Raw genomic sequence first — 11002 nt, 5'->3', positions numbered from 1 at the left:
TAGCAACATATTCAAAGATTTGCACACATTTTCCAAGATTTTTCAAAAATAGCAGATCTACAAGCTCATAGCGCGGCACTCGGTGCCGCGCTATGAGCTTGTAGATCTGCTATTTTTGAATAGCCCAAATAAATCAAAAAATGACACACAGATGCGTTCCCGGTCTTAATGGGTTAAGTGGTGAGATTAAAAAGCCATCTCATAGGTCAGGTCAGCTGGTGTTCATTTGAATGCATTACGAGGGTCCGGGGCCTAGATAATTCTCTCATTAGCGCCACTCAAACCCTGAGTGACAACGTGGGTGAGACGGGGAGCATGTCGTACTACACTTGGAGTTAATTAGTCCAAGCGCACTGTTGCTGCCTCTGCCCCATGCTCCCTTACAACCAGTAGGACTGCCTGGTGGAGATGTCTTCATCGTTTACTGATTTAAAGATATGCTAGGGAGCTTTTCCTGTGTGGTGGGAGGTTAAGGGAAAGGACCTGCCCACAGAGGCTGCCATGGATGGACAATAGAGTAGCAAAGAAAAACATGTTAACATGACTTAGGGCAGTGGTTCTTTGCATGTCAAGGACCCCAAATTGCATGTATTGTATTTGGCCGCGGACCTCCACTTGAAAATATGTTGTGCCAGGGACCCCCGTAACATTTGTCTTGTTTAACATTTTCAAAATTATTAAACGTTTTTCAATATTTTTTTCTTCTTCCCCAAACTAGCAGATCTAAGCTGCTAAAGTGATTAAACTGATTTTAATGGTATATATTTTTTTTTAATACTTTTTATTGGAATTGTTAGTAACATGATAAACACAGTATAACAGCTATAAAATATAAAACAAGAAAATACAATGACAGATAATTTGGTATGAATTCAAATAAAATATACAACAACAAACAGTTATACAGATACAAACAAAAAACAGAACAACAACAGACACTCTTGCTCTCATACTCTCCCTGCACAGATCTTTTGTAAAAAAAAAAATGTAAGAAAAATAAAAACACTCCGGTTCCTTTTTTCGTTTTTTTTTCTTCTTTTTTGTAGGAGGGGTCAGCGTGCACTTATTGAAGTGGTCGATGAAGGGTTGCCAGATCTTGTAAAATTTGTCTTCCCTCCCTCTCGATTCAAACTTTTCCAATTGCAAATAGTGCATTACATCTTTCATAAGTGCAGTATGGGTTGGAGAGCCTGCACTTGCTTCCAATTCAACAATATCAGTCTGCGAGCCAGTAGATCACAAATGTTACCATGTTGTACTGAACACTAGCCAGTTTGACCGTAGGCTTTGATGGTATATTTTAAAGGTTCTATGACATTCATTTTCATAGTTTCACGTTTGAAGGACCATGACAAAGACTTTTAATGTGTTGTAAAACTGAATGTCATGAAACCTTTAAAACCATTGTTGGTTTGTCCAGTGATATGGATTTCCCCGTGGCATTCTGACGATGATAGCGTGCTCTCTGTGTGACATCATGTGGGAGGTGCCACCCTCCCTCCGGTATCGAACGGCTTCCTCCTTTTGCACCGGGCTGCCAAAACTACCCGGCAACATCTTCAAAACTAAAATACGATAGAAAAGTCCAAAAACAGAATGCGGTATGACTCCTTAACTCTTTAAGACCGTTGAACGCATCTGTGTGTCATTTTTAGATTCCGTTGGGCTTTTCAAAAATAGCAGATATACAAGCTCATAGCGTGGCACCGAGTGCCACGCTATGAGCTTGTAGATCTGCTATTTTTGAAAAATCATGAAAAGTTGTGCAAATATTTGATATTTTTTTCTTTCTTTTTTTGCGTACATTTGTAACTCAAATCTTTGCTTCTGGGGGTTTCCTGGAACTAAATATTTTACAAATGTTCGCTATATAAAAATATATAATCCAAGATTTAGCCACCAATTTTCACGATTTTTCAAAAATAGCAGATCTACAAGCTCATAGCGCGGCACTCGGTGCCGCGCTATGAGCTTGTATATCTGCTATTTTTTAATAGCCCAAAGACATCAAAAAATGACACACAGATGCGTTCCCGGTCTTAACGGGTTAAGTTGCTCCTTGCTTTCCTTTCAATGGCCGCCATCGATCATAACTGTCAAAGAATCCACTGTGTGTCTGTTAGGTATAGTGTGCTTTGGATGGGGATTTAAGAGCTGCAGCCTTTTTTCCACTAGTTCTTTGCTGAGGAAGGAGGCTGTGTTTGCATATTTAGAGCCAAAGGTTATATCCATGTCATTACTCTCTCCGCTTGGATTCAGCCCTGATAACTACATCACCATCAGCGAATATTCACCCTTGATTCAAAGCCTCTCTTGGAGAGGGCTCTGTGAACACTTCGTCTTTTTCCACTTTTCTCACTGATTTTGCCTCTCTCTCTCACGCTCAGACACACACACACACACACACACACACACACACACACACACACACACACACACACACACACACACACACACACACACACACACACACACACACACATGGCTGCAATTGTCCCCCTGAGACAGTGCCCAGCTCATTGGCCACCTTACACACACACACACACACACACACACACACACACACACACACACACACACACACACACACACACACTGGCCTGGCTGTCTCTCTCCCCACTCCCGCTGGGCCCTGCCACCATACCCAAACCCCCCCTGACTACCAATCCTGGTGTGTGCCCAGCACAAACCCCACACCCACTGTGCGCACACAGGGAAGGCAAAATATTCTTGGGGGCTTAAATTTTTCAAGCGGGGTCTATGAACCGCCTCCCATCACGCAGTGCCATCACACTCAGGGGAACTGAAACCTCACCAATCGTTAGCGGGGTCATCTTTAGTCTCTTGGGGGTGGGGGACTTGAAAGAAAAGATTTGAATAGCTTTTTTTGTTCTTTTTTTCCATTCTTTTCATTCTCTTCTCCCCCCTCTGCTGTATCTCTCTCTGTATGGGTTGCTCATAATTCCACTTCCTGTCTCCAAGGCCTTGGTAATATTAACGCCATTCAATCGTGTCTCTTGCTCCAAATTTGACAATCACAGATGAGGCCTTCTAAAGCGCCTCCCTCCCCCCCCCACCCATTTTTTTTAGCTCCGATGTCACGCTTCTTACGCCATCCGACAAAAGTGGCAACGGAGCTCCGAAGCATCACTTATATGCCACAGTAAAGCGTTTATCCACCAGAATAATGTACTGTGGCGTGCACGCGTGGGGGCTCAAATTGGGGGAAATGGCTTCCAGCTGAAAGAGAAGGCGGAGAAAGGGGGAGAGGGGGGGGGGTTGTCGAGGAGAGGGGAAAAAATGAAAACATTTCTTCCTCTGACTCTTTTACACTAATATGAATTCCCAGTGAAATGTCTGGCAAAGTAGGTCAATGGGATTTAGAAAGTTTGTGCTGTTTTTTTTTCCCCTCCCCTCCGTCCTCACACTCTGTTGTCAATGGAGAATGAACAATGCGATTATGAGAGGGGACGTTGATGAGCGAGAGACAGAGAGAGAAGACAGAGAGAAGGCATTCGACGCTTTTGTGAGCTTGTAGATCGGCTATTTTCAGCACGAGACACCGTCATACGATGGAGTGTAAATTAAGCAAGAGAGATTGAGAGATTATGAGAGAGATGGAGGGGGGACGGGGGGACGGGGGGGGACGAAAGACAGCCGGAGCGTCTCCCTTGGCCTCTCTTGAGTCCCTCACCAGCTGACAGGGTGGGAGGAGAGGAATGAGAGAGGAGAGATGTTGTGATATAGACGAACAAGTGATCTCTCATTGCTGCTGAGGAGGAGAAGGAGAAGGGGGGGGGGGTGGATGGCATCTCTTCATCTCGATACCAAAGCAACAATCTAATTACACCGTTTCCTCCGGGAATATGCATATGAAGGTGGTCGGTAAATAGAAAAGGTAATTATTTGCCATGAAGTCGCAGGCTTTGTACCTGTAAGCACTGTGTGCTGATATACCTAAAAATCTAGATTTCCCTATAATTCATTATGAAGAAGATGAAGTTTATTAGCAGTTAAATTATTCACTTAATTTATTATAAGTAAATGACTTCCTCATCTGTTGAATATTTTATTGTGCCTGTCAAAATAGAACGAGTTAAATTTGGTCAAATACAAATGGCCTCCCAGGGTAATTTGCCAGAATGTTCCCCGGCGCAAAGATCTCTGCCAGCGAATGTGATTGAATGTTACAATTAAACGTACTAATTCATTGTCAAAAGCAACTTATCTATACACATGATATATTTGGTGTTTAATTGGAAAGTGCATTTGGAAATGGTTTCTTTGGTGACTTTCTACATCACAGCCTAATCAGAATAAATTCTCGTCCCCAGTAATGAATTGAAGCTGTATATTCGTAGTTGGGGCTATTAAAAGAGAGACTGGCACAGTGAATTATTTAAATACTAATTAATGTTTCAGCTTTCCAATCTGCAATAAGCACATATTATTCCTCGCCTCTCACAAATGGCTAGACTCGATATTCGCCAATCGCGAGAGGTACTTTTTACTCATATTCCATGCAGTGAATTGCACAGCAATGGTGCCTATTTAACCACTTAAACTCGACTTTGTTTAAAAGCAACGTATGCACTGTGAACATGCAGCTCTAGACTACTATTTGTGCAGAATGTTTGCCTGTACTGTCGCCAAATGTTCACCTGTTTCCGCCTAATGTCCGGCTATGACATTCAGTAGATTTATGTGGTCGAGTCATGCATCTACCACCACACATGTCACACAGAAAAATTAACTCTGTCAATAATGAAACACAGAATTAACTTGACAGTGATTGTTCAGTTGCCATGAGTCTACGTGTCGGGTAAAAAGAAGTTTGGTGTAACTTGTGTTCGTCTTGATTTAGCTGCACACCCAGTGGTTAGAGAGCATCTCATAATGATTAACCTGAGGCGATTCTTAATTTTTTTACGTTTTTTGAAAAAAAAACAAAAAAAAAATGTTCAAGATTTTTCAAAAATAGCAGATATACAAGCTCATTGCGCGGCGCTCGGTGCCGCGCTATGAGCTTGTATATCTGCTATTTTTGAATAGCCAAAGAAATCTAAAGTGACACAGATGCGTTCCAGGTCTTAATGGGTTAAACTGATTCGGTCCCTACAAAATCCATGACAGTGTCCTTAAAGCAGGGGTCTTCAACGTCTTTCAGCCCAAGGACCCCTTAGTTGAGAGAGAGATGAAGCAGGGACCCCCACTACATATACATTGTATTACATTGTGTTGCAGATTAAACTTTTTCATAGATTTCATAGATGGCTTCATAGACTTTTTTTTAACACACATTATCTCTTCTATCAATATGTTGGATTCATGTTAATGTGTATTTTTCAGACAGTTAACCTTTTAAACCCTCAATATTTAGTCAATTTGACCATTGGCTCTGTACTTGGTCTGCTCTTTTCCCCTCTACACCAGGGTTATTCAACTAGATTAGGCAGGGGGCCACAATTGTAAAATTACTTGAAGTTGGAGCCACAAGAAAAGTTCATGGTTTTACCGGAAAACGTTAAGAAATGTGTAACTGGTTGGTTAAACGATTAATGTATTATGTTGTTTTATTTATTTTGTGGTGCAAAGGTACTTCCCCCTAAAGTGACGCCTGGAGGTAGCCGTCCAGCCGCCATGTAACAAAGCTGCTCCATGACTGCTGCCCACTTCTTCCTTGCAAGTTATACATAGATCAATAAACTGTGGTTTATAAAGTACTTGAAAGTTATACTTGAGTAAGAGAACAGATCTGACTTCAAGTCAAAGCAAAACAGCCAGAAATGTGTTTTTTGTTTCTCTCCTCGCTTTAGTAACTGGTTTTAACTTTTTTTAAATGTTAAAGGAATAAAGAGACAGCATCATTTGTCCCAGTACCCAAGTATCTTGTGACTAGATTCACTTCTTTCAGAATGATGTAGCTACAGCTACTTTTTTCACCATGTAGATGGGTAGCTTGACTAAAGATACATCCCTACATTTTCAGTGGCACATCAACAGGGAAGAAGAAGACAATGTGTGTTTTGAGTGCAGTTCGTCCATTACATGCCATCACCCTCAATTTGTAGCTACCTATTTTCGAGTTTTGAGTGAACTCCAATCACCCAGTTGTGGCCCGGGCTGAATGTCGCCGTAACCTTAACTAATGGAAGCTGTATGCTCAGGGGAACATGCTGTGTCGCAATTTTAGCATGTGCTCAGTACCGGTGAAGATTTCACTCTTTAAATCTTTTTGTACACCTCTTTATACTGCCCACCTGTGGTGTCGCTACAAGCAAGGCAGCGTCAGACGACTCACAGTGGCTTATAATGACTGTATGCGGCTGCTGCTGAGAGCTCCACGAAGCTCCAGTGCAAGCCAGATGTTTGTTAGTGTTGGGGTGCCCACCTGCTCTGCTGTGCCACGCAATCTTATGTATAGATTTATGTGTAGGGCATCTGAGTCAGTAAATTACATCATTGCTGTCATAATTAACCCCTTGCGTAGTTCTGTCAGGTTCTCATCTAGATTGTGGAACCATTGGCGCACTTGTCTGTATGTTCGAAACTGAACATGGTGGAAGTCTTTTTTATTGTATTTCTTTTTCTGTTTAATGCTGTGTTTTTATTGTGATATGGATCCCCCTAGGCTCTGAAATAAAGATTGAATTGAATTGATAATGGTTCATGAAACTGACCAATCTTAAAATGAGCATAGTGCGGACCAATTATATGAAGATAGGCTGAAAATCGGCGAAGTAGTCCTTGGTTGGTGGTCCGTGGTTAACACACCATCTCCGTCAATGTGTAGCTATTTCTGAGTTGTGGGTGGATTTTGACCATCACGTCAAAGAAATGATTCTCCATGTACATCCATTAGCTTTTAGTCGTCATAGTCATAGACATAGTGGTATGTTTCAATCACTCAAGAGCATCCGGGGCAGTTGAATATCACTGCTCTACACCAACTCTCTGAAAATAGCAGATCTACAAGCTCTACAACGGCTCGCAGCGCGAGGCGTTGTGTGCTTGTAGATCTGCTATTTTCGGCTAATGTTCCCCATCGCGCAAAGATTTGGCGGACCCCCTGTAGTTACTCTGAGGACCCCCTGGGGGGTCACGGAACCCCCTGTTGAAGACCCCTGCCTTAAAGCATGATACTGAAACCTTACCGGATACAGGTGAACTGGGCTCTAAAACTAAGTGGGCTCTGGAGAGAACAGGGCATTAAAACCAAGTGGTCACTGAAGAATACATGAAGCTGAATTATTTTATGAAACATCCTTATAAGTATAATTGTATTTATGACTATGCAGTATTTTTGAACTACGTGTCATGAGAATATTCACACAATGCGAATAGTAAGCGGCGATAAAGCTACAATGTTTATTCGGAATGTGTTTTTTGTTTGGATGAGGCATCAACTACAGTATAATGGTATCTAAAATGGAAGCGTTGAAATAAATAGTACCCAGTTCTCCCTAAAAACAGTGGCCAAATTTTGTTTTAAGCACAATCTTGGGGAAACTATGCACTATATTTCGGGAGAATATTTTAATATTTTAGAACTTATAATTATAGTTGATGCATCACTCACAAATGTACCACATTCCGAATAACAATTATCGCTTCATTGCCGTTTGATATTTGCTTCATCTGTGGGTGCTCTAATGACAGTTACAAAAAACATTGATATAGATACAATTATATAATACTTAAGGATGTTTCATAAAATAATTACGCTTAAAGGGACATTTCGCCGATTTTGCATCAAACCCCTATTTTTATCTAGGTCTAGGACCCATAAACATGATCCTGGTGTGTTTTTTGTGTTTTATCTGTATTTTTAGATTTGTATCCATATCCTCAGAGACTATGAGTAATTTGACTCATAGTCTCTTTATCTCGCCTTATTTCCTGACCACAATGTAGACCACACCCCCACGCAGTCTCCCCTCCTCACAAGGAAGGGCAGTGCCCCAAAGCATTATGGTCATTGTAGTAATGCAGCAGTCCAGTCAAACCCTAGTCAAACACACAGACTTCTATATTTTTCTGGCCATAGGGTGCAAATTTCAAATTTTGCTACTGTTATCTACTACAAATATTATTAACATTGGGTGACTGTAAGTTCTTCCAGGGGTGAAATGCTCCTTTAATGCTTAAGACTTTTCACCTGCCCAGTTCTCCAGTGCCTACTTTGTTTTAGTGTCCATCTCTCTCTAGTGCCCACTTAGTTTTAGTTCCCAGTACTCTCCACAGCCCACGTCTTTTAGTTCCCAGTCGAACTGTGTTCTTTGGGTTAGTGCCAAGTTGTAAAACAAAAAATAAAAAAGGTGCCCAATTCTCTCAAGTGCCCAGTTCTCCGGTCGACTCTCTACCTGCTTGCTTATTACATGACGCTTTAGAAAAGTATCGGCTAAATGCACAACACGTACACGCGAGTGCATCTTAAATGACATGGGAAACACTGTTCAGTAATCACAAGGCTGCGCTATTTATTTTCTTGAGCTAGAGATCTGTCAAACGTGCTAATGTTTAATGTCAGTGTGTTAGATTGTGATTGCGTTATCCTCTTGCTCGTGTTTTTTTTCTTACTCGTAATGTAATGCATTTCTATATGTGGTTACAGTGACTTGTTTTGAAGGGGATGAGATGTGTGGTTCAACTTTGTGTTTATAATAATAGTCTGCAGAGAAGTTCAGATACAGGCTGCGGTGGCATTATTCATTGCAGCACAATAGCTTGTTATTCATCATAAGACAAAAGAGAGACTCACTCAGTTTGACATAGATGGAAGAGAGCCACAAGGGCATTATTCACATCTGTTGAAAACAATATGCACAGCCAACTGGATGTCACGATACACCATGCTTATTAATGCAAACAAAGTCTCTCAACATGGAATATAAATGACATTTGCCTTCATATCGGAGCATAAATATTAATTGTGTTAAATCCGTGATATATTATGCTTAGGGAACTGCTTTACTTGCTCGTTGTTATGGCGGTAACATGCATTTTATTCATCAAATGCATTGTGTGATACAACAGTATTAAATGCTCCAGTGGTGCTCTAGTCTGGGCAATACAAAAGCTGTAGTCCCATTTCATACCACACAGTGGCACTCTAGGCTCACAAAAAAATCCAATATCATCTGAACCTGTTCATGTGTTTCCACAGTGTGTCTCATACTAATAGAAATCAAGTTCTATACACAAATGTGCACATTTCTAAAGAAAACAAATCTTTTTCTCTTACGGTATGAGCATACTGGTGTTGTTCTGCCTTACAACAAACGGCTACACCCACAAGCTTTGTAGATTTTACAGTGCATTGTTCAGCAGTTCATATTATCCACCTTAAACGACTGTTACGTACTGAGAGTCAACATGGGCCCTGAGGGAGGACTTTTCACCTTGTTCTGTCGCTCCTTTCTCACAATGGGGAGTTTGCACAGCTGTGGGCAAACACATGGCATTACCCTCTCTCTCTCTCTCTCTCTCTCTCTCTCTCTCTCTCTCTCTCTCTCTCCCTCTTCCTGCAGAATGGCATCTGTTGATCTCAGTTGGCATCCCATCTGAAGCCGGTGGAGTGTGGTTAATCCAGCCTGACAGTGTTATAATAGCTATCCGTGTAGATCATAGGACATCGTATTTCTTCTGAGATTAGAATAAAGTCGGGTCAGATACATTGATAGATGGAAATGACTCAGCAAGCTTGTGTTTTGGTAAGGCAAGGCAAGTTCACTTGTATAGCGCATTTCAACATTAAGGCAATTCAAAACGCTTTACACAAAACATTAAAAGCATTAAGATGAAGTGCAAAAGAAACACATTATAAAAGGACATTTAAAAAAAAAGTTAAAGGGAATAGAAATTTAAAGCTCAAATAAAATGAGTGAAATCTAAATATGAGAGTAAATCTAACAGACAGTGGACACAAAGAGAATCTTCCAAATGCATTTCAGAATTTGCAACATCTTTCAGGCATCTGTGAGGGCTGTTATCTATGGTTTCTTTGTTGTTGTTTGTGATTGATTTCATGCTTTGATGAGTTTGATGACATAACTGCTGCATCAACAGTCTGTAGAACGAGATGCTAAAAGTTGTTGTCAATACAACAACAATCCTAATAAATAGCCTTTTCGTTCATTTCAAATTGTTGCATCTCTTGCACTGTTCCTGACTTTATGGAATGTTTTCTTACCCTCTGCTTGACACCATCGCTGCTCTGCTGTGAAGTTTGATCAAAGCGAAAAGAACATCATTAAAACCCGACATCACTGCTGCTGTTCTTTCTGAAAATTACTCACAAACATGGCAGAATTGATTTCCCCAGTTCAGCCATGCTGACGATCAAAAAATGACCCCTTTTTCACACGCTTCTTGGATTATGTATAAGTAGCCTACATGGACGGGGCTTGAACTTTGAGTAAAGGACTTTTGTCTGGTTTCTTTTACATCTCTATGCAGTTTGATTTTATCGAGTGTGTATGTGGGCATCGAACATTTTGTTTAGATTCCCAGCAGAGTCCGCAGACATCATTGTGCATTGAACGTTTTTGATGGACAAAGGTATCTATAACCAGATCCCAGAACATAATCCATAATCCTGACACGAGAACCTCGCTGGCACCACTCCGTACCATATTACATCAAGCTACCAGTCAACCTGAACGTTTTACAAGGTACAATAGGGGGTATTGTGGTTTCAGGCCAGCATGAGGGTTCATATTGGGGGGGGGGGGGGGGGGGGTTTATGAGACATGTTATACAAGCAGGCAAACTATGTAAACACAGATATATGCATACATGCGTATTATGTACATATGGTGCACACATGCACAACTGTACAATTTAAGGACGCTAATACCACTGATGCTACTACTGACATACTGAAGCAGTGGTTCTCAAAGTTTGGGGTCCTTGAGGGGCCCCCAGCTAAATTACTTAGTATAGCATCACACTCCGTTTAACCCATTAAGACCTGGAACGCATCTGTGTCACTTTTTGATTT

Source organism: Gymnoscopelus braueri (assembly GCF_963280865.1).
Source record: "Gymnoscopelus braueri genome assembly, chromosome: 15".
NCBI classification, from domain to species: domain Eukaryota; kingdom Metazoa; phylum Chordata; class Actinopteri; order Myctophiformes; family Myctophidae; genus Gymnoscopelus; species Gymnoscopelus braueri.
The sequence above is the reverse complement of the archived record's forward strand: the minus strand, read 5'-3'. Positions refer to the sequence as shown.